General features: G+C 36.9%; 1 protein-coding gene and 1 pseudogene across 5 annotated transcripts in view; one reads left to right on the top strand and one right to left on the bottom strand.

The window, feature by feature from the left end:
- Positions 1–25,797, bottom strand: part of SLC16A7 (solute carrier family 16 member 7) — a 377,073-nt gene that overhangs the window by 86,240 nt on the left and 265,036 nt on the right. The window contains exon 1 of one of the 5 annotated variants that reach the window (XM_070409839.1): positions 12,218–12,239. The exons of 3 other annotated variants lie outside the window; for them this stretch is intronic. The gene's annotated coding sequence lies outside the window, so the exon portion shown is untranslated. Of the gene's footprint in view, positions 1–1,939; positions 2,020–12,217; positions 12,240–25,797 lie in introns of those variants that run through there. One more of the 5 variants, XM_070409840.1, reaches the window with a different exon arrangement.
- Positions 22,988–24,325, top strand: LOC139005410 (uncharacterized protein C16orf52 homolog B-like; annotated as a pseudogene).

Below are 25,797 nucleotides of genomic sequence, written 5' to 3' on the forward strand. Positions count from 1 at the left end.
GGTGGGGACCCTCAGCCTGGCCTGCACCTTCTCTCAATCCAGGACCCCTCGGGGGATGTCGGAGAGCTGGTTTCAGCCCGATCTCCGCAGAACAGGCCGAGGGACCCCACCAGTGCACAAATCCATGCACCGGGCCTCTAGTATGCATGTAAGATCTTTGATTAATCTCTTCCCGTCCTCCCCGCTCCCCCTTCTCTCTGAGATTCATCAGTCTGTTCCATGTTTCCATGCCTGTGCATTGAGCGTCTGACCCCTGGTGGTCATTGCACATTATAACTACTGGCCAGTCAGCCGGTCACTCACTTAGGCATATATATATATATATATATATATATATATATATATATCACATAGACACAGACAACAGATATATATATATATATATATATATATATATATATATATATATATCACATAGACACAGACAACAGCGTGGTGATAGCCAGAGGAAAAGAGGGGGGTGGGTGGAGGTGGGCAAAGGGAGGTAAATGGGAACGGAAAGAGACTCTGCTTGGGGTAATGGGTGCATGATGCAGTGTGCAGATGATGTTTTGTTGAGTTATACACTTGTAACCTGTATGATTTTGGAAACCAATGTCATCCCAATAAATTCAATAAAAAGTAAATAAAATAAATTCCCATAAAAATGGGACAATTGGTTTGATTTTGCAAGTAAATCACATGAAGATATTTTTCAAAGATAGAATAAAAACAGCACTTCACACATTATATACTCAAAATATTTTAAGGAAGTATTTACTAGTACAATTCATACACTATACATCTTTGTTTCCCATTTATCCCATTTATATACCCTTAAATTAAAAAAAATTATAATAATAAAAGCATAATATGCTAATTAGGCCAGACAGCCGAATGTCCTTCCGGACAAAGCTGTGGCGGCTGCGAGGGCCGAGGGCAGGCAGCTGTGGCGGCTGGCAGCAGCAACAGGGTGCAGTGATGGGGGCGGCTGAGGGCTCCCGGGCTGTGAGAGGGTGTACGCTGGGCTGAGGGCCCCCTCCCGCCCCAGTTTACGAATTTTCATGCACCGAGCCTCTATTTATACTATAAACTACCAAACAGGAATCATGTCAATCATATATTGCTCAATAGAATTTAAATAAGGTGATTAATAATGAATAAACATTTACAAGCATTCCAAAAGATATTCCTCATGTCAAACTTACAAATTTTAAGACACTGATATCAGTGGGGACTGTTAACTGCTGTCATTTCTTATAAAAGATCAATGAAACCTAGCTGACATAGGAGGTAGAGCTGAAAGTGATCACTTTCATGACAGTTTATGACATTCTGAAGATTCGCTATGAAGATCCTCTCTAAGGAAGCCTCACTGTGAAGTTCCACAGAATTCACAATTTCCAGCCTTGTATTCAGAATTTGATGTTATTGTTCTGTAATATTCACTGAACACTGGTCATGAAGTTGGTGCTGACTGGAAAAAAAAAAATGAACCCGAACTTAAATACAACCTAGATTGGAGCAACATGAACTGTTGAAAATAAATCAATTGGCTGATCCTGCTTGTCACTCTGGAAGGTCACCGAAATGAACTATCATCACAAACGCAGAGAAGTAACTCTTATTGCTCCCTTTCCCCTTTTCTCACTGCGCTAGTCAAGCCTGTGGCTCCCACAAAAATACATGAATAAATAATCAAATACAGTCCTCTGGGAATTGATGACATACATGTACCAAAGCAAATTAGAAGTAACACAACTACTAGAAACCTTTCCCCATTGCACATTGCATTCCTTTTCCTCCCCCGTAGCTTTCTCCTGAAGGCTGCTCGCTTTCAGGTTTGGCTGCCAACTGGGCAGCAGACATCCAGAATTCCAAGCATCATCTTCAAATTAAGCATTTCATTAGTTTCCCTTGTTTCCAACTTGCCTTTTTTCTCATACACCCTGGCACCTACCGAGTAATCCAGACCAGAGATTCTCCTGCCTGACTGGGTTCCACTCAGCTCCATGGGATTCACTCATGCTTCTTCTGTCTTTGCTTCAGCCTTGGATGAAAAGCTCTCACTTACTTCCTTGTCCTAATGCTTCCTTTACATTCCTTCATGCTCCACAAGAGAGCATGACGCTCTCTGGCTTTTGTTTGCTCATACCAAACACCCTCGCCTGACAGACAGCATGACAAACATTTGAAATAGGAACAAGTTGCTATCCCTCTGGCCTGCTTACTAGAATGACAACATTTCAAATCTGGGAACAACAGCAGAAAGGGGATTCCAGTGGAAAAAGATTTTAAATACAGAAGTTAAACAAACTGTTTTCCTGAAAGAATTTGAGGCTCTGTATGCAGTGATGTTTTAGGATACAGAAGATCAAATTTGGTATAGATTTGGACAGGGAACATTTTTGCCATTACTGCCTGCACCTCAGCTTTGGTCCCTGAGGATCAGTCACAAACAGTATGGAGTTTCCTCAAAAAACTAAAAATGGAACTCCCATTTGACCCAGTGATCCCACTTCTAGGAATATATCCCAAGAAACCAGAAACACCAATCAGAAAGGATATATGCACCCCTATGTTCATAGCAGCACAATTCACGATAGCTAAGATTTGGAAACAGCCTAAGTGCCCATCAGCAGATGAGTGGATTAGAAAACTATGGTACATCTACACAATGGAATACTATGCTACAGTAAAAAAGAAGGAACTCTTGCCTTTTGCAACAGCATGGATGGAACTGGAGAACATTATGCTAAGTGAAATAAGCCAGTCAGAGAAAGATAAATACCACATGATCTCACTCATTTGTGGATTATAGAGAACAACATAGACTGATAAACAGGGACAGATCCAAAGACAGAGCAACAGCGATCAGACTATCACTCCCCAGAGGGAAAGTAGGGGAGGGAGGGGGTAAGGGGAAGAGATCAACCAAAGGACTTGTATACACGCATATAAGTCAAACCAATGGATATGGACAACAGGGGGATGAGAACATGAGGGGGGGGGGGGGGCGGTTCATGGGGGAGATAAGGACACATTTGTAATACCTTAACTAATAAAGAATTTTTTAAAAATTAATTAATTTTAAAAAAGAGACATGAACTTTTATTTACATAGGCAATGTTGTTGTTGTTGTTTCCACTGATGGCATTAGCAATGGTGAGAAACAGTAATGGAAAAAGCCATTTGATCTCTTTCTCTCTCTGATCTCATGTGATTCCAAGAAATATTTAGCTGGAGACATATTAGAGACTTATTGTTTTTTCTTTAATTTTTATTCTGCTTTTTGAGCAAGAGAATTATTTAGTTAGTCTGCATTTTAGAAAATAATCCTAAAGATAGGGTTAAGAAAATGATTGAAGGGAGATAGAGGATATATCAGCAAAATAGTGAAATGCATTATAGTAATCTAGATAAGCCCTCACAGAGTAGGAGGGAAGATTTATTATTAAAAATAATGATTATACTCCAGCTTGTCTCATTAGATAGAGTGTCGGCCTGAAAACCAAAGGGTCCCAGATTTGATTCCAATCATGGGCACATATCTTGGTTGCAGGCTCCTCCTTGGCCCTGCCCTGGTTGGGGCACTTGGAGGAGGCAACCAATTGATGTGTTTCTCTCATATCGATGCTTCTCTCTGTCTTTCCCTATCTCTTCCACTTATATGTGGAATTTAAAAACATCAAACTCATAGAAACAAAGAGTAGAGTGGTGTTTGCCAGGGGTTGTGGGATGGGGGATTTGAGAGATGTTGAATGAAGGGTACTCACATTGAGTAATAAGATAAATACATTCTGGGGATCTAATATATAGCATGGTTACTATAGTTAACCAAACTTTATTACATATTTAAAGTTTCTAAGAGAGTAGATCTTAATTGTTCTCACCACCAAAATATTTGTAATTATATGAGGTGATGAAGGTGTTAACTACTCTTATTGGGGCAATCATTTCATATATGTATGAAATCATGTTTTATGTCATAAATTTACAAAATGTTATATCTCAATAAAACTGGGAAACAAAGATACCCCCATACCCACCCAAAGCAATGAATTAATACTAAGTTTTAAAAAATGGTTACCTTTTTGGGGAGTAGGTTGAGGATGAAAAAGAAGAGGAATAAAATCATTTTAAGTGATGTTTCTAGTGAATTCTTCAGTTGAATGGTAGGCTCCAGAATATGCATTATATGAATCTTCTTTCTAACTTATGGAAATGTTACTTAAAATTGGTTGTATTTATTAAATCTATTTTGGTAAAGTATATAATAAATAGTAATTTCCTCTTATCTACTTAATAGAAGAAAATACTGTAGGAAGGAATTTTATATTATTGTCCCTGACTCCATTTATTGCATTTTGTTTTCTTTTTTAATGTGATGTACTTTAATTCTTTAAAAAATATTTTAAAACATTATAATTATTCAAGTACTCCTGAGGAGTAAGAGAAAAGTGGATTTCTTAGTTTTTTAAAAATATATATTTTATTGATTTTTTACAGAGAGGAAGGGAGAGGGATAGAGAGTTAGAAACATTGATGAGAGAGAAACATCGATCAGCTGCCTCCTGCACATCTCCTACTGGGGATGTGCCCACAACCAAGGTACATGCCCTTGACCGGAATTGAACCTGGGACCTTTCAGTCCACAGTCGACACTCTATCCACTGAGCCAAACCGGTTAGGGCTTAGTTTTTTGTTTTTTTGTTTTTTGAGAAATTACAAGCTCATTTAGTGGGGGCTGTACCTAATTATCTTTTATTATTTTTTAAGTACATTTGCTGTGTTGACTAGATCATGGTAATAAAAAAAACAATAATTAGTAAATATACATATATATGTATATGTTAGTGTCCTGTTAAGTACAAATTTTTTAAAAATCAGAAGCTACTTGACAAAAGAAAAGAGCAAAATTATGTCAGCATACTAAAAACACATTAAAATGATATGTTTTAATAAAGTAAAAGTAATTTAAAATTAGTTTATTCTAAATGCACATGAAATCAGTATAAAAGAAATTAATTTTCTTCACCCAATTAGTAAAAGAGCATAGTAACAATACTAAAAAGTGAGGTAAATTGTTTATACCTAGAAGCATAATAAATCAGAAGCAAAATCTGTCAAATGTGAGTCATTGAGAACATCAATCTGTACAATGACTCTGCTGTCAAGTTCAGGTTTGAGGCTTAATCATTTTAAGAACAAGAACGACGTGAGTCATATTTTATCCAAGAGACACTTGGGAACACATATTCATGATGGCACCCTCATAAATTTCTTGAAAATTTGCCTGAAGGTCGATTGACAATGAAATAATAGAGATTTTAAGTTTTGAACAGGTTTCATGGAGGTAGGTTTAATTAATATTTAGCCTGCATTGCTGCATTGTCATTTGGTCTCATGAATATATCCACTGGGAAATATGAGATCATCTGCAAAACTAGTAAAACATATAATAGTCCTGAAGTACACTTAATAATTAAGTGCATGATGTGTAAGCACTGAGTAATATCAAAATATCTGACTCCAGGTCATTTTTCTAAAGGGTTAGCTTTCCTTTTTGATGTTTTATACTGAAAGAAACTAGTTCATTAATTTATAACTACATATTTTTTATTAAGTCATGCATCATACTTATTCAAGGACTATATAGTAACACAATTATGGTAGGTTGGGAAATTGGCCACAAATTATTCCCCTCCCTGTATTCACCTCTTTAAATAGTTCCCTTTCACTTTTACTATGGGCGTGGCCATGTGACTTGCTATGTGCATTAGTCTCTGTGGGCTGCTATAACAAAATACTATAGACTGGGTGACTTAAACAACAGAAAAATATATTTTCAGGTACATCTAGAGGTTGGAAGTCCAAGATCAGGGTACCAGCATGGTTGGGGTCTAGTAAGAATCTTCTTCTTGGCTTGCAGAAAGCCACCATCTCACTGAGTGTTCCCAAGGCCTTTCCTTGGTGCATGTATGCAGAGAGAAATCAAGCTCCCTAGTGTCTCTTCATATAAGGCCAATAATTCCAACAGACCAAGTCCTTACCCTCATAATCTAATTACCTCTCAAAGGCTCCATCTCCAAATACCACTACATTGTGGGTTAGGACTTCATCACACAATTTGGGGTGGGTCATAAACAATCAGTCCATACACTGTGGCCAATGCAACAGCAAGTAGATCCTTGAAAACCATTTGTACATTTGAGCCCCTCCTCTCTTTCTATTCTTGGGATCCTTGTCATTACTACCCTATAAACTTGGAGTCCAAGCCAGCCTGCTGCATAATGAGCGGCACATGCCTTGTCCCATCTTCATCCTCCATGACCTAGGCCAGCTCTGTTATGAAGAGAATGACCTGAGAGCCAAAGATCAGTGCTATCACTCTCTCGGACAATTATAACTACAGACTAGCACCACTCTCCCCACCTGATTGGATCTTTCAAATATTAACACTAGTTTTTATGTTACCTAGACTTGCATATTGGATATTGTGATATGAATTACCATCAAAGTTCTGCCAGAAGAAGCTTCCTTCATTGTATCACTTATTTCACAAATATTTCTCACACAACTACATGGAAGGAGTTCAGTGTGCTAGATTAGGAGTATAATGATGGAACAAGATACAATCTATGACTTCACAGAGTATAAAATTCTTTGAGAAACAACAACAGATCCAGGGCTGGGGTGGAGAGAAAGATTATAATATAAGAAGATGGCCAGGTGAAGACAGAGAAACACAGGAGAATGCATGGAATTATTTGAACCATCAAACACAAAAAATGATTTGAATGATTATTCTCAGTTCTCCCAGTGGTGTTGTACAGATATTAGGCAACTCAATGCACAGGAGATAGGTTAATCTAATCCATCCTAAGATTTATGGCCTGAAGGTATAATTTTCTCACCAAACTCTTGATGAGAAAAACTGGTCTCAGTTGATAACTATTGTATTAGGATGTACCAGCCAGAAGAAATCATAAATACATTTTGGTTATGTTTTGAATAATGAGCATGATTGAATCAAGTGGGGGAGTCAGGGGGAGACAATATATTTTGCAAAGGTTCCTGGTAAAGAGATGCTGAGCTACATGGAGAACTAACAAATAAAGTTGATTCCCTCTTTCTGTTAGACAACCAATGATGCCCCTGAAAATATCACAGGAAAGTCCTATAGAGACTAAAGTCACTTGGAAGAACTGAGAAACAAAATGAAACTCATAGTTTCATCTTTATAAAATGTTTCTAATATTAAATTCAGTATTATGGGTAAGAAATATAATGTTTTTTTCATTGTTGCCTATCCCCTCCTAGGTTTCATGATAGTTATTTACTGTTTTTATGATTTAAGTAAAAAGAAAATATATTAATTAAAAAGAAAATATATTAAAAGAAAAAGAAAATATATTAATTAAATGTTAATATAAAATGTTATTGCTAAAAAATTAAATATACTAAGGACTACCAATGGACAAAGAAGCCTATTTTCCCTGCCAACTTGTCTAGCCTCTAATTAACTCACCTTGCTGAGTTAAGTTTAATTTTGTTCAACATCATGAGATTCTCATCATCAGTACTTATTCTGTCTATGTTGACGACATGGTCATTCTAGTATATTTCATATCTAGCCTCAAGTAACAACTCGATCTATTGGCCAATTACTGTCTGAAAGAACAGCTCACTGTTAATTATGCCAAAACTAACTCATCATTTTTAGTAGATATTTTACACCAGATATAAAATGCTAAAAATTCTATCCAATAGATTAGCTTCAGTCTAGGTGAAATACTATGTAGCAAAATCATCCTGACATGCATATTATACTGCTCAAAATTCTAAATTTTATAAGAGCCTTGTAAGTTATTTTATAATAGAAGTGATAGAAATGGAAACTTCCTGCCAACAAAATATCCCAAGTCATAATCAAATCTTTTATACTTTATAGCACAGAATTCCATAGCTTTGTTAAAGCTTTGGTTCAAATAATTGACTAGATCTAAAACTGAATCTGAATTAAAATCTTCAAACTATAAAGTACTCTTGCAGAACAATATTGGTACAGAGCTGGCACAGCCTTCCATCCAGGTAAGCATTCAATAATGCCACTTTTGCAACCCACCCAATTAGAATACAAAGCAGATCTATCTTATTGCAACAGGCAACACAGAACTGCCAGCCACTTCAGTTTTGATTATTTGCTATCCAACTTTAGTCAAAAGTCAGTGAGCAGATCAAGATAATTCTGTAAATTTGCACTTGGATATAACTGCTCTGGTGCAAGCACACAGCGATGAAAAATAAAATCTGAAAAGCAAAAAAAAAACAAATTAAATAACTAACCAAAAAATAATAATAAAAGCAATAATAACAAACATCTCGATTGACCCAAATATGGTGAAACAATGAGTCTGCTGGAAACTGGAACAGGAAGCAGGTAAGGAGGCAGAAGTTCATGTTCTGCCTAATAGAAGGGACTGAAGTTCCAATTTCTACTTTTTGTAGAGAATGTCTATTTCATCTGTCCCATTGCTGTATCATGAAAGCAGATACTTGTTTATTAGACTTCACAAGTCCACAGATGGAGAGGAATTTTGCCCCTGGAAGGGCCAAACCCCAGTCGCATCCATACTAATTTAGCTAGAAGTTGATGCTGAAATGGTTAAGATTTTGGGGACGTTGGAATTGGGTGAACATATTGGGTGAACATGGAGAACTAACAAATAAAGTTGATTCCCTCTTTCTGTTAGACAACCAATGATGCCCCTGAAAATATCACAGGAAAGTCCTATAGAGACTAAAGTCACTTGGAAGAACTGAGAAACAAAATGAAACTCATAGTTTCATCTATTTTGCAACCCACCCAATTAGAATACAAAGCAGATCTATCTTATTGCAACAGACAACACAGAACTGCCAGCCACTTCAGTTTTGATTATTTGCTATGTACCAGCCAGAAGAAATCATAAATACATTTTGGTTATGTTTTGAATAATGAGCATGATTGAATCAAGTGGGGGAGTCAGGGGGAGACAATATATTTTGCAAAGGTTCCTGAGGTAAGGACCTGAGTTTGGCGTGGGTCAGAAGGAAGACTGTTATGGGTTGAATTGTGTCCCTCAATTACAATATGTTTAAATCCTAACCCCAATACCTCTGGATGTGACCTTATTTGAAAATAGGTAATATAATAAGTCAAGGTAAGGTCATACTGCAGTAGAGTGGACTCCTCAGCCAATATGACAGGTGTGTTTATAAGAAGATGGCCATGTGAAGACAGAGAAACACGGGGGAATTCCACATGGAGACAGAGGCATGGATTGGAGTGATGCTGCTACAGCCTGGGGCTACCAGGAGGTAGAAAAGGAAAGGAAGGATCCTCTCCCTAGAAGTTTCCAAGAAAGCCAGCCTAGCTGACACTTTGATTTCAAACTTCTAGCCTCTAGAACTAAGAGATAATACATTTCTGTTGTTTTAAGCCACCTCATTTGTGGTTCTTTGTTATGGCAGCCCCAGGAAGTGCTCTGTAATTTTTATAGTTTACAAGGTAGTTTTATATGAATTCACATGGTTCTCATATTAAACACGTGAAGGAAACACTACTATTACTGTTATAAACCCATTTATAGCCCACCTGACAGAGGCTCTTACAAGGGTGTGTGATTTACCTAGGATTTGCAAAGCAAGTTAACTGTAATGGTGGCATTTTGAGGTAAGTTTCCCAACACCTACTCCCTTTACAACATTGAAAACATAGACACTCTCTATCGCTCTCATTTTTAGATGGAGTGTGTGTGTGTGTGTGTGTGTGTGTGTGTGTGTGTGTCTTTAATATCTGTGGGTAATTGCCAAAGGGTCTCGGTGAACTTTTTAACAATTCATGGAAAACATCGGATAATGGGCTAAATGAGCAGAGACAAACTTTTTGATGGTAACCTGATTTGCATATTCCCAATAAAAAAAGTGAGAAGTAGATGAATATCCACTGGACACAGCCAATAGCTCCTATATATTAAATATGTACAAGCCAGATTCTGAATACAACTATCTAATAATCAAGACAAATTGAAGAGTCCACTTAAAAAAATATAAGAAATCTATACATACTCAACTTAAAGGAAAGGTCTTAATTGTTAAAATTTCCAACTTAGTTTTTAATTATCTTAAGTCAAATACTTGTTCTATACTTAGATTGCTTCACACTTTAAATGAAGATGCTTCATATTTATCCATATATTTTATTTTACTCATATTTTAAATTTTCTAAATTAGTGGAACTTTAGCCACCTGAACATTTAACTTACATATTATGAACCCGTCAGCATGGCTTATTATGTTAAATGAAATAAGAAAATCAGAGAAAGACTCACAAAATAGAACCAGAGGCATAGACATGTGGAACAGACTGACAGAGGTCAGAGGGGAAAGGGAAGGGGAGACTGGATGAAAGAAGGTGAAGGGATTAGTCCAGTGATGGCGAACCTTTTGAGCTCGGCGTGTCAGCATTTTGAAAAACCCTAACTTAACTCTGGTGCCGTGTCACATATAGAAATTTTTTGATATTTGCAACCATAGTAAAACAAAGACTTATACTTTTGATATTTATTTTATATATTTAAATGCCATTTAACAAAGAAAAATCAACCAAAAAATGAGTTCGCGTGTCACCTCTGACACACGTGTCATAGGTTCGCCATCACTGGATTAGTCAAAGAACATATATGCATAATACATAGACACAGACAACAGTGTGGTGATGGCCAGAGGGAAGGGGTGACAGGGGTTGGGTGGATGTGAGCAAAGAGGGGTTGGGATGAGGACATTGTAACAATGTCAACAATAAAAGTAAAGTTAAAATAAAAGAACTGGCAGTACTCTTCTCTAACCTTGGGAACATAAATATACATAAGGAAATACATAAACAGACCCATGGACTGGATTATATAAATTATAATAAATTGATACACAAATTTTAGCAATGCCAAGGGTGAATCTGGAAAATATCATTCCACAACCATACCTTAAATACCAGTGCTATTTAGCTATACCTCCAAATAGAAATGTATTAAGAATAAAATATGATTCCCCGTTCAAAAACAGCAGAATCATTGACCAATAAACCATTAACTCTATTTTTGTCAACTGTTAAATATTTGTTCTTCAATGTGCCTACTAACTCCACATTTCCATTGTATAATCATCAATCATTGCCTGACATTTCATTTCTGTTCAAGAGAAATATAAATGGAAAATTGCATATGTAGCACCATAATAATGTTTAGCTTTTGATGCTTGCTTTTCTTTATCACTTGAGTCTGAATACAACCAAAATAAGTTTTCTTGCCCTGGAATACTTGTTAAATAAAGATAACAATGTCCAAACACTTTAGAAAGAATAGAAGAAACTCTCTATATAAATCCATCTAATTTGTTGCTTCATTGGTTTAAGCAATGTACCTCTTTATGTTGAGAATTCAGTTAAGAATATGATTAATCTGTAAAGGTACAGAGCAGATACTTTTATTGTTAGAAACTAGCCTTAAAAACTGTAAAATTTAGTAAGCAATGTCTTTTAATTACATCTAAATTATACAGATGGCATCACCTGAATTACAACTATATAATAACTTCATATTTTGCCATAATACAATCACAAATGTTTTGGAAACTGATTGCCTAAGCCCCATAATTAAGCCTAATTTATTTTTACAATTTATTTAGCAAAGTACACATAGATATTTATAAATCATTATGACTTTGAAGAAGAAAAATAAGATTACTTTCGATATTTACATATCAATAAAAGTGAAATTTTAGTGATGAAAGATTCAGTGTTGTTTTCAAAATTTCATTGTTTGGCAAACTTTAAAAATTTCCTGACTAATGAAGACTTGGAAGACTATATAATGTACTGCATTATTTTTAAGTAATTATGATTAATCATCTGTCAGCAAAGAAGTTTAAGGATGACAATGGTTTCATAAAAACATTTAAAAATTCTATTTTCCTAATACAAGTATAGGATCCTTCATTAGCTTCAATTTCATACAACTCAAGAGCACAATCTTTTTCTATCAGCCAACATTATACTAGTAAACAGTTTTCCACTGTTCTTTCATTAAGCTCAGAACATGAAATCATTTCATATTAAATGGGTTGGAAAAAAAACAACACATGTCTCTAATCTACAGAATAGTTTGACATGTCACAATTTGTATAATTTAAAAGTTACCTGAATAGAGACAGAACATGAGTTTGACACTTTTCTCGGGGCTCAGAGGCAACTGATCATTAACTTTTAGCCAGAGGCAACCTTGCACACAATCTCAAGAGACTCTGCTTTGCCCTCCCCTCTGTCTTCTCTCAAATAGGGGAAAGGTAACTCTCTCTCTTCTTGAAGAACTTGTTTTGACATTCACAGTTAGTTCATAAATTTCACAGTTAAAGTTAACCTGGCTTCAATTATATCCTACGTCAAAGAAGGTGACCAAGTCTAGCCATTGGAACTGTTCCATTTAATATTTGGATTCTCTGATGTTGATACAGCCACATTTTCACCTGATGTAAATGATGCACAGAACACATTGTGAAAGTACTGTATACATAATGTTCCAGGGAATCTTCACCGAGTCTGAGACTAGATAACTCCGTAAAGTTATGAACAATAATAAAGAAGCCAAGGTCATGTGCTGAATCCCTTGAGAGCCAGTTAGTTTCATTTTGTTGCCTACATTATACTCATTACTCCGCCAGTCATTCTGCAAATGCATGCCTTGTGTCACAAAAGTCCTCCCTAGCAGTGATGGGTCAGTGTTGCCTTCTTTGTTTTTGAAGAAATTACAATAACCTTTGGAGAAATAAAGAGCTATTGTTTTGTTTGTTTGTTTCTAAATATATTTTTATTGATTTCAGAGAGGAAGGGAGAGGGGGAGAGAGAGGAACATCAATGATGAGAGAGACTCATTGATTGGCTGCCTCCTGCACATCCCCCACTAAGGATTGAGCCCCCCAACCTGGGCATTTGCCCTGACCAGAATCCAACTGTGGACCTCCTGGTTCATAGGTCGATGCTCAACCACTGAGCCACACTGGCCAGGCAAGAGCAATTGTTTATTGGGTGTGTCTCATATTTTAGGTAGGTATTTTACCAAACAATTTACAACTATGATCATTTTCTAAACCATATAAGATAAGCACATATATAATATGGGTATGAAAATAGTGAAGTTCAGAGTTTTGGTTACTTATATAGAGTCATATAGCTAGTAAGCACTGGGTTCTGGATTCCATTTCTAGTTTGTCTGGATCCAACGTCCATTTTCCTCTCCATTGAACAGCAGTCCAACCTTTCATGGTCAGTGGGTGCTGGGGATTTGGTTTTCCATGTGAAAGATGCCTTTATTTGGACCTATGCACCAACAATAGCCTGTTGTAAAATGTGTTTCCCAGAGATTTTAATAGGCTGCATTTCTAAATGTATATAACGGTTATAATAATAAAATAAACAATCTCTGGACATTTCCTATAATTTAACCAAATAAAGCAAGTACTTTTACAAAATAAGATCTGGTATTTTTCTGCCTGTTCCATTAAAAACATTAGTTCAAAAAATAAGATAAAAGCATCAAGAAATTTTGTGCAGTTCAAAATTAAACACACACTAAGATTGTAATACATTGAACAAATTGTACTATGAATAGCACAATTATGTAGTACATCTGACAATAAGAAACAGACATCTTTACTGAGAACTCTTCAAATACCTTTGTCCCTAACACAGCAAAGTACTTAATAGCTAGTAAGTGTTCAATCCATTTATTTAGGGTAAAGTTACCTGAAGTAATAATACAGGTGATTTATCAATTAAATATAACTTCATTTTGTACTCTACAGAGACCCCTCAAAGGACTTTCTTTTTCAAAAAAGGTGAAGGATGCCTGGCCGACAAGGCTCAGTGGTTGGGCGTTGACCTATGAACCAGGGAGTAGCGGTTCGATTCCGGTCAGGGCACATGCCTGGGTTGCCGGCTCGATCCTCAGTGGGGGGCGTGCAGGAGGTAACCCAACTGATCAATGATTCTCTCCCATAATTGATGTTTCTGTCTCCCTCTCCCTTTTCCTTCCTCTGAAATCAATAAAAATATATATATTTTAAAAGGTGAAGGAATAAAATTTCAATAAGGTTGTTTGCTTTATCAACTACTTTTATATAACACAAATATGAACAATAAGACTCAATTTCATGCAAACAAATGATTAACTTTATGAAGTAAACATGTTATTAATAACAAGAATGCTAAATTTAAAAAGGCCTTATATATAATTAAATTTATTACTTAGTATTATTATAAAAACTTCTAAAGTTAAAAAAGAATTGCAAAGATATATCTCAGTTTGATATGTGACATTATACTATCAAGGAAGTAACTTGACAACATAAGATATATAAAAATTAGAATTTTTATATATATTTTGTTTTTCTTTTGTATGATTTTACATAACTTACAATAATAAATCCTTAAAAAATTACTATCTAAGTGATAGAAACTGGGGTCTGTTAACTTTATAGAGCCTGTTAGAAAAGTTTAAAGAGCTATAATTATATATTTGTGTTTTTTACATGTAGAATTCATTTTTCTGCACATAAGTTATTTCTCCTACTAAATTATTAACATCTTAAGTATTTGTTTTAATCAAATCTACCAAAAATTCAAAATTTCCCAATGTAAAGTTAGTGTTTGCTGAAGTAGAAAAAAATAACAAGTATCACTAAGTGACTTTAATATGCAACTTTTAACACCTATGTAATCACAGTAAAACTTCAACAATTTTACTCATTTTGTTTACAAGACGTACATCTGAGCTAAACTACAGAAAATCAGGCTGAGTTAAATCACCGAGTTCTGCGGGGTGAGAGGTAAATGCAGACTGTGGTATTTGCTACATAAACCTTTGAAAAAGGAAAAGGCAACTGCACCAGGAGCCCTGGGGAGAGAATAGCTGAAGGTGGCTAACCTTTGCCAAGGTTACAAACTCTCAAGAGTAATTCCAAAAGTACGCTAAAGTGAGCTTTTATTTTTTAATTCCAGTTTCCAAAATTCTTCAATAATGTAGGTTCAGGACAGAGAGGAAATACAATCTCGGGGGGAGACCATGATGAAGAGCAAGTGTGCTCTTGGAACAGGTTTTTAATTCCGAGTTTCAAACAAGACAATATGTTCTTGGCAATGAATTTGTTTGTAGTATTATTCCCAAATTATATCCAGCATTTGCGCATTTCCCTTGTGAGATTTTGATGTTTTTTTGCATTATGACTAAGGAGTGAAAAGTGAGGTTATATGGAAAACCCAGATTCTTCATCTGAATTAAAAGTGCAAGAAATTCCCCAAAGCAGAAAGCTCAGGCATATATTTTGGGTGAGGAAAGGCAGTAAACTATTCAGAAGGCACAAAAATTAGATTCCACACAAATACCATGAGAACCTTCTAATGGATTCCTTTACTCATCTGGATAAAAATTATCCCCATATTCTTTTTTCTGGAGAAAAAGTACCATAATTTTAACATTCATTTAGCAAAATTGACTGTGATCCTATTACGTTCTGAATTCTAGAATTATAATGGAGCTAAAAGTCAGCACCTACAGGAGAAAAATGTCCAAATTTATTCCCTGATTTAATTATCCTTCAGAATTATAATGTAAAAAGGAATTTTTAACTTGATAAGCATAAAAGGGAAAAAAGTCTTTAATTAAATTTGTCTTCGTGGAATAATTTCTTTAAGACCACAGGGAAATAAAAATAGGAGCAAAGGTGGTCCTAAACACAGAATATACACGTCTACTATCATTTCAATAGGTTCCCCCCTTTTTGCTGCTGACAGTGGCTCACTACTAATAGAACAGAATTATTACAAGTGATTTGAGTACATAGAACATTTAAGACCCTTCTTTTCTTTAACTGTTATCCAGTCAATAGGAGATATTACTGTTACCATGGTAATTAGCTAGTTATTAATATTAATAATAAAATAGGAACAAAGGGAAGGCCAAACATTATAAGCGTGGCCATCTGGGCAGCTTCCCCAGAAAGCTGCAAATTTATGCTCCCCAGAGAACCAATAGTCCATTCTTTGCAAATCACTAGGGAGAGGAAAGGGGGCACATATGTGCAGTAAAGTGCAATGAAGGAAAAATACATGCCTATCAGTCTAACCTGGAAACAAAGGTCATTGGCTAAGAGTGTGGAACCCAGTGCCTGCAAAAATCGGGGAATACATAATCTCCAGACAAAGGAATTTTCTCTCTCTTGTTCTCTAGCTTTGCTCATGGCAGGAGGCCCACTTTCACCAGCAATAGGTGAGGACACGGAGAACACCCCGCCGATAACATGCCATGTTCAGCTAATACAGGAAGCATGTGCATAAAGAAAGGGCTTTAAAAATATTCTCTAGTCCAGAACCTGTGATTTCACTTAGCTCGCTGACGTCACCCTCAGCATGCACTGTGGTCTCACGGCTTTCTATTAAATAAATGCACCAACATTTGGCCGGTGACTCAGCTCAAAAGTCTCAGAGTCAGCAACACTGTCTCTCCCTCCCAGGGGTGGGCAAACTTTTTGACTCGAGGGCCACAATGGGTTCTTAAACTGGACCGGAGGGCCGGAACAAAAGCATGGATGGAGTGTTTGTGTGAACTAATATAAATTCAAAGTAAACATCATTACATAAAAGGGTACGGTCTTTTTTTTTTTTTTTTTTTTTAGTTTTATTCATTTCAAACGGGCCGTAGTTTGCCCACGGCTGCTCGAGACCATCAAATCAAAGTTGTCAATTCTAGTAGATTCTACTTCCACATAGGTCGCTAGTTAGTTATTAACAAAAGAGAGGGGAGCAAAACGGACTAAGCCTGATTAAGTCTAGAAGCCACAGTTTCAGAGACACCCCAGGGACAGCCACATCCTCCACCAAAGGGACATTAATCCCCAAGCAGGCAGGGAAGACAAGCTTTCCAATCTCCCGGGAGAACAACTGGCCCATTAGCCAGCATTACAAGGGTTGGGGGTTGGAGGGAAGGAATAGATAGAGTCAGGGAGAAGTTCTAACATGTGCATGCACAGAAGAATCCAGATGAAGAGGCGAAACGACGAGGCATGCAAAGTAGAAGCCAAAAGAGGAGGAGTCGAGCCTGGGAAACTCTGGGGAGAAGATCAGATAGGATAAGGGCACGAAACCCTGGAAGATCCTGGAGAGTGATTGGATAGTTTGAAAGAAAGTTTACTCCTCTCCAAACCTAAGTAACTACAAACAAAGGTTAACAAAGACCAGAGGCTTTGGCACTCTCTCCCTTTAGCAGCTGCTGGGGGCCCAAAGTACAGGGCAGGTCACACGGGACAGGAACAGACTGTGCTGGACCCCTGGAGCCTCAGGTGCTGAGGTGTTGGTCCTGGGCCTCTTTCTGGGCTTGGCGGGGACAAGTGCAAGCCTACAGGCCCAGAAGCTGGACTTCTTCTGCAGCAGGAGGGCACTGAGCCACCTGCCTGTGGATGAGACCGTGGGTTCCTGGGAACAGTCTTTTGTTTTCACCCCAATAAATCTTGCCACTACACCTCAAGTCCTCCTGCATGTGTAGCCTGGGAATGCATTCCCTGCAATACTGTGGAAAAACCCTATTTCATCAGGCAACAAATCTATTTCCTTTCCTTTTTTCCTATAGGCACCACTTAATTTCCATCAGTTTGGTAGCTTTCCAATTGTTATCCCAACTTCCAATCTCTCTACTTGCATAAAGCCTCAATATCTTTGACTAAATTGTACAGTTAATACAAGCTCAGACCATTACACACTTGTTATTAAAACAGGTCAATAACTCTTCACCTCCTCTTGCCAACACCCAAACACCACAAACATCAGTGTGTGCATTGCACACACACACACACACACACACACACCAAGGGACATGAAATAAAATAATATGATCAAGTGTATAGTTCTATCTATTGTTGAAGGCAATAATACTAAATAGGTGTTTTGATGTGCTTTGGCTTTTCACTGCCATTAGTAAGCTAAAAGCCATTATTTCTCCTGGTTTTAAAAACACTACAAAGGCATTAGAAATTAAGAAAATTGAGTATATGGAGTTTAAGGCAACACTGCATTCTCTGGCCCACTTGCATGTCACTCAACCAGGTATGAGATTCTTCCACACTTCAAAATAACATTATATCTTTAGTAAAAGTAAATTAAAGCTTTAAAAATTTTAAATAAAATTTTATTTTAAATGAAAGCACAAAACTTTCAAATGCTGATACCATGGACTATAAATAAGAAAAGTAGAATGGCTATTGTCAAAAAGACTAGAGATAATAAATGGTGGAGAGGTTGTGAGGAAAAGGGAACCCTGGTGCACTATTGATGGGAATGCAAATTGGTGCAGCCACTATGGAACACAGTATGAAGATTCCTCAAAAAATTAAAAATAGCTGCCCTAACCGGTTTGGCTCAGTGGATAGAGTGTCAGCCTGTGGACTGAAGGATCCCAGGTTCGATTCCGGTCAAGGGCATGTACCTTGGTTGTGGGCACATCCCCAGTAGGGGGTGTGCAAGAGGCAGCTGAATTGATGTTCCTCTCTCATTGATGTTTCTAACTCTCTATCCCTCTTCCTTCCTCTCTGTAAAAAAAATCAATAAAATATATATTTTTTAAAAAATTAAAAATAGAACTACTGTGTGATCCAGCAGTCCCACTTCTGGGTATCCGGATAAAGATGAAATCACTATCTTAAACTGCACTCCTGTGTTCATCACAGCATTATTCACAATGGGCAAGATATAGAAACAACCTAAGTGTCCATAGATGGATAAATGGAAAAAGACATGTACATCTATAACAGAAGATAAAGACATTTGTATTATATGTAAGTAATTCAGACATTAAAAAAATAGGAATTCTGCCTTTTGAGACAGCATGGATAGACCTTGAGGATATTGTGCTGAGGGAAATGAGTCAGGCAGAAAAAGGCCAATACGGTACTTACATATGAAATCTATAAACAGAGAGTAGAATAGTGGTGGCCAAAAGCTGAAGGATGGGGAAAGAAATGAGATGTGCTAACTTCCAATTATAAGATGAATAAGAGCCAGGGATGTGTGTGTGTGTGTGTGTGTGTGTGTGTGTGTGTGTGTACAGCATGGTGACTACCGTTAACACTGAACTGTTTACTTCCAAGTTGCTAGGAGAGTAGAGCTTTGATGTTCTCACCATAACAACAAAATGGCAATTATGTAAGGTGACCGACATGTTAATTGACCTTATCATGGTAAACATTTTACAATATACACTTGTTTCAAGTCATCTCAGGGTACACCTTAAACTTACACAATGCCATATGTCAACTATGTCTCCACAAAGCTGGGGAAAATAAAGTAATCTAAAATCATATGGCAAAGGCAGTTTATAGGAGTCAGAGCCATGCCCTAGGACTTGATAAAATTCCTGTGGTTCCATTTTTTTTATTTCTCTCTGCTTTCCTCTGTAAACAGACTTCCTTGGCGTCCACTTCAGCAGAAGACAGAGCCCATGGGCCTGTTTTGCCTTCTCTGGCCTTTTATCGGGGCCCAGGCTCCTCACCAGCCTTGATCCATGGAGAACAAGCTATGCCTACTATGGTGTAACATAACTCCTTGCTATCCTTCTTCACCCTATTCTGAAGGATTAAAAAGAAAGCATTTGATCTAGTGTGAGAAAGCTTGTGTGCAAACCTGCACTCTTCTTACCTTGAACAAATTCCCTAACCCCTCTGAGTTTCAGGCGCCTCACCTTCGGACTTCATATTTCCTAATGCAGACACTTCTGTAAAATGACACTTCAGTCTGTTCCACATCTGATTGTTGACTTTGGAAGAAAAAAATCTAAGCAAACTTAGTACCGACATTTCTTTTTCATATGTGCCCTCCTACAAAGGAGGGTCTGTACTACATAATAATTTTGTCAGGGCTGATTCTGCTCATACAAAAGGAAAGCCTAAGTTTTGGAGATGAGTTCAAATTAGAAACTCCATTAGTAGTTGAATCTATTCCCCCCCCCCCCATGTTAATGAATCAATATTTAGTGAGTAGCTAGCATATAAAAGTTATGTTGTGAATAGTAGAGATGCCAGGATAAATAAGACAGGTTCTCTTTTCTCATACAGTCACTCTTCCATGATGGAAGGTAGATTCATGCACAGTTAACAAGCCAGAATTATTAAAGGAAAAAAAGAGGTATAAAGTATTATTAGAGTTCTCATATACTGAAATACATTATATAATTTAACTCTACCTCAACCATTCACATATTCTATAGGTAAGAAACAAAATCATGACACCTATTCAAGGCATCTGCCATAACATCATAAAGCTGTTCAGCATTGTTAGAATTCCATGATCAGGGTAAGCTTCCCTGTATCTGAAACCAATATACTTATTAACCAGATTTTCCATGGACACATTAGCAAATGTGACTGATTTGCTCATAACAGGAAGTCTCAAGTCATTCTTTCTGGACCATAACATGAATGGAGAAAACGAAATATAATTTTAAAATGTCCTAGGTTTAATACTCTGCCAAAAGTGTATATATCTGACCCATTCAGACTTAAAAAAAAAAAAAAAGCCTAATCATTTGATAATCAGCATTGACATCTACCCACAAAATCCACAATCCATGTAAAATAAATTACAAAGATCTCCACACAGTTAAGTCTGCCCTGAAGAAAGCCCTCTTAACTTTCTGTGATTTTTACTGGTATCCAGGCAAGTGACATACTAATTAGTGAAGTATGGGAGGAATGGGATTATAAAATAGAAGTTGAAGGAACTGACTAAAGAGCAACACTAAGATGCCATATGCATTTGCGGAAAAACAAGTTTCATTCAATTAAAAGCACAGAATGCGATTATTTGTGTCTGTTTTTTAACCACATATCAATAGGTCTGTGATTGAAGTTGATATTCTGGATATATAGTCTTCGTCCTCAACTCATAAGGAACAGGCAGGAACAAATCAGTTCCCTTAGTTAAACCATGTATCCAAGGGATCCAACCATATGATGTATTATGAGAAACTTCAACAATCAAACACTTAGAACGGACAAAAATTAACAAATCAAGGAGGCAAATAGCTCCATGATTAACCTAATATCACCTTGGCATCAACCACTCTACTCTCAAATTTGCCGGGCTGTTTTAGTTTTCTATTGCTACTATAAACAACTACCACAAAGTGAGTGGCTTAAAACAACACAAATTTATTATTTTACAGTTCTGGAGGTCAAAAGTCTCACTGGGCTGAAGCCAAGCTATCAGCGAAAGGCTTGGAGGAGAATTGGTTTTTCTTGCCTTTTCCAGCTTCTGAAAGTCACCCACATTCCTTGACTTGTGACTGCGTTCCTCCATTTTCAAACCATCAGGGTTAGGCTCAGTCCTTTTCATGCTCTCACTTCTCCTTCATTTATCAAGTCCCTGGTGATTACCCTGGTCCCATACATATGATCAAAGATAATTGCAAGGTCATTTCTTTAGATTCCACTCATAATTGTATTGCACTTGTTTAGAAATTTTAGGTTATAGTACTTATTAAGGGTGCAATGTCATTTAAATGGCACTTGTAATGTTACCTGATTTGACCAGAGAACCTTAACATTGTAGTCTCCAATGAATGGAACTTGGACTGGCAGTCAATCTGCTTACTGTGTAAACTCCAAGACTGTACTAAGAAGACGATGTGCACAGAACTGTCTCATTTAGTAAATAGCACATGAAAACATGCCAATCCACATGCCAAGAACTTCCTTATAGTAATAATTAGAATTTAGAACCAATTTTAAAATAATATTTTTTAAAATTACTGGTATTATGTATACAACCTAATTTTATATACTAGTAGTTAGGTTAACATGTCTAAGGATATAACATCTTACTATAATTAACTTTATTTCTTTCTTTAGTGACTACCACTGAAATATACAATTCTGAACTCATTTCATTTACAGAGAGGACGATATATTGGTATTATTTGCTACAATCCACATTTGCCTGTGTAATCACATTCTTTACCCCATGCCTAAGAAACAACCTTCATAGTTTATCTAATGTGAGATAAAATGTTACTAATATTTGAGAATGATGAGATAAAAAAGTTTTTTTTTTCTTTCCTTTTTATCTTAACTATAAACTTATTTTTTAAATGTGAGTTTTTCCTGGCTGGCATGGCTCAGTGGTTGAGTGTCGCCCTATGAACCAAGAGGTCATGGTTGGATTCCCAGTCAGGGCACATGTCCAAGTTGTGGGTTCAATCCCCAGTGGGGGGTGTGCAAAAGGCAGCCGATTGATGATTCTTGTTCATCATTGATGCTTCTATCTCTCTCTCTCTCCCTTCCTCTCTGAACTCAATAAAATTATATGTTTTTAAAAATGTGAGTTTAGAAATTCCCTGATTTTACTCTAGAATATTAGAATATCAGACTTAATTTTCATTTACAATCATTTTTATGCAATTTTAATTTACAGTATTTTGCTGTGCAAAAATAGGGCAACAAAAGTTTCCTCATTTCCTTTCATGTGTACCTTTTCTTAAACAAAAACAAAAAAAGACCCTAAAAGGAATCTGTCTCTTGCCCCGCGGGTATTGCTCAGTGGTTGAGCATCAACCTATGAACTAGGAGGTCACGGTTCAATTCCCTGTTAGGGCACATGCCTGGGTTGCCAGCTTGATTCCCAGTAGGGGGTGTGCAGGAGGCAGCCAATCCATGATTCTCTCTCATCATTGATGTTTCTATCTCTCCCTCTCCTTTCCTCTCTCTCTGAAATCGATAAAAAGATATATTTTTTACAAAGCTTGTGTTTGGGCTGGTTCAGGGGAGGGCGAAGGGTGCGAGTGGCGTGGGACTTCGGCCCCTGTGGGCACTCATGGAGCGGGAGGCCATGGCCTGCCTGGGAATGGGGGGTTTCGGGGAGTAAGGCAAGGAGATGGATAAACCAACCATCATATCAGGATGTCTCTTTCTTGCTGCTGAAATTTTCACCAACGTCAGCATCACCAACCCCAACTGGATCAACACCGGGGAGTCCAAGGGAGCACTCACTGTGGGCCTTGGTGCGACAGGGTCAAACAGTCCATGAACTACCAGTGATGGCGAACCTTTGGAGCTCGGCATGTCAGCATTTTGAAAAACCCTAACTTAACTCTGGTGCCGTGTCACATATAGAAATTTTTTGATATTTGCAACCATAGTAAAACAAAGACTTACATTTTTGATATTTATTTTATATACTTAAATGCCATTTAACAAAGAAAAATCAACCAAAAAAATGAGTTAGCGTGTCACCTCTGACACGTGTGTCATAGGTTCGCCATCACTGGACTAGACCATACATGCATCCCACCTCAGCTTCCCCAGGAGTGGGTCACCGCACTGTTTTTTATCACCACACTGTTTGCTGGTGGCTTCCCACTGGTGAAGAGAAGCTACAAAATATGCTCGATGGATAGCATTCACTGGAATGATCCTTTTCTAAATGGCTGCCTTAATATTTCCAATAGAATTTTACATCAATGAAGTAGGAGATCAACCTTATAAATTACCCAACAACAGAGCAGTTGGGTCATCATATTGTGGACGAAAGGGGGCAAATGCTAACCTGACAAGCTCAGGGAAGGCCTGCATGGAGGTCTTGCAAACTCAGAGACCTAAAGTAACCACAAAGGATGGTCTGAAATTAAACTTTATCTAAAAGCAGTTATGGTGGGTAGTTACATCCTAGGCTGGTATCTTCACTGACATGGTCAACCTTTTACCTTAACTGAGCCTATCTGTCTTTTTGCATCTGTGATAACATACCCTTGGAATGTCTAGGTAACTTGTAACTATCCTTTTTCCGGACCCCTTGGGGCACAGCGCCAGGACAGATACTACAAATCCCTTCATTATCATGTTAATTGTTCCTTCACCCACCTAAGTATGTGTCTATCATTTTACTTTTTATCCAATCCCAGAGGTTTCCCTGCTTTGCTTTCTCCTGCCTCTCCAGTCTATCACCAATGGATTTCATGTAACCCATCTATGTCCCTCCTTTGATTGCAATGCATAAATACAGATGTAACTCTCCATTCTCCAGAGCACTGACCTAATCCGTTGAGATATTGCTTCCTGGCAATTGTCGACAATTTGGCTCAAATAAACTAACAAAACTTCTTTACAGGTTTGAATGTTTTTTTAACGTTAACAATATGTACTTTTTGTCTTATCAATTTTCTTTACAACAGTAGGACTTCTGTTTGCTGGCAGAATTTGTTTACCAGGCTGATGAATGTCTAAATTGCTTGACATTTTTATTATTCTTATTTAATTTAATTTTTTTTAGTTTTGGAGGGTAGGGAGGACAAAGGCCAGGCATCTCAGCAGTCCTCGCTTCAAAAGATGCTTAGATGAAACTGATGCTGGAAAAAAAAAAAGCTTTGATTTATTCTCACTATGCACTTTGGATTTTTTTTTTTTTTTTAAAGAAAGCCTTTTCCATAACCAGATGCAGACAATATTGACTAACCGCCTGAGCATAATTTCGGGCAGTCAGGTCCGCACTGTGGTAGTCGCCTAGTGAGGGAGAACGCTTTCTGCTGAAAAGCATGTGACCCTTTGTGACTCTGTTGTTCCATTTTTAACATCTAATGATTCACTTGAGGGAAAAAAAAATCGAGATATTTATGAATTATTGTAGACCAGAGGGATGTAAGAGAAGTTCCTGTTGGGGCTGGCCTCACCTCCTAAGAAAGTAGTGTTCACACTTCCTTGTAGTAGTATGGGCCTGTGGAACCAGAGGGGATTGCCATTGCATTACTGCACCAAGAAGCCAATAGATCAAAACTTGTTTGCTAAAATGTATGTAAAAATTCTGAAATTCCCTATTCTCTGAAAAATTCAAACACCAAGAAACATGTTACTGGGGGTGGGTGGGGGAACTGTTCCTTATACTAGTATTTATATAAATATATATATATATATATATACACACATATATATATTATATATATATTTTGCTGGGGAAAAAGCATGTATTTATGGACTGATATGTAAAAAATAAGTACTAATTTTACAGTTACATAATCATATCTACTAAATAAATATTTTTAATGAAAGGTAGTTAAAAAGAAATAAAATGTTTTTTATTTATTTTGGCATGCCTTTTTAACTTCTGAGTAACCTTCTGCAAAAGTTAGTATATATGACCCTTTTGAATAATTTCTAAACCATATATATGTTTTACAAAGACTTTTAATTATTGAAAAAACAACAACTTGCTTTATAATTCCCTTAATATAAACCCAATACTAAAAGCTTTGGTTATATCTCTAGAAAAGCCCAAAAGCTAAGAGAAATTCCGTTATGGAAAATCAATACAAAGAGGAAGCAAAAATACAGGCATCTCCCAGCATCCAGAAACCTGAGTTGATGTCCAATATGATATTTTTAATTTTGTAATTTAAATGGCCATACTTTTTAAAAAGAACCAGCAGCTATTTCAATATTGCTTTTTTAATACTCTGTGGTATATAAAGTTCTATGTCTGGTACATAGTCATCTCATAATTATTAACTTGGGAACTGTAGTTGTAACTAAAATGCAATAGTCAGGGTTCATGATCTTTTCTAACATGAACAAGTTTAAATTAAGAAATAAATAAAACATGTTTTTACAAAGGTGTTTATTAAAGGAGCTAAATATGTATGATGTAGAGGAAGAAATATACAGGGTAAGTTACAGTTGTAACATTCTTTTGAG

This window comes from Myotis yumanensis, unplaced genomic scaffold (genome assembly GCF_028538775.1).
Source record: "Myotis yumanensis isolate MYYU_CA2020_CCGP unplaced genomic scaffold, mMyoYum1.0.hap1 SCAF_3, whole genome shotgun sequence".
Taxonomy (NCBI): Eukaryota; Metazoa; Chordata; class Mammalia; order Chiroptera; family Vespertilionidae; genus Myotis; species Myotis yumanensis.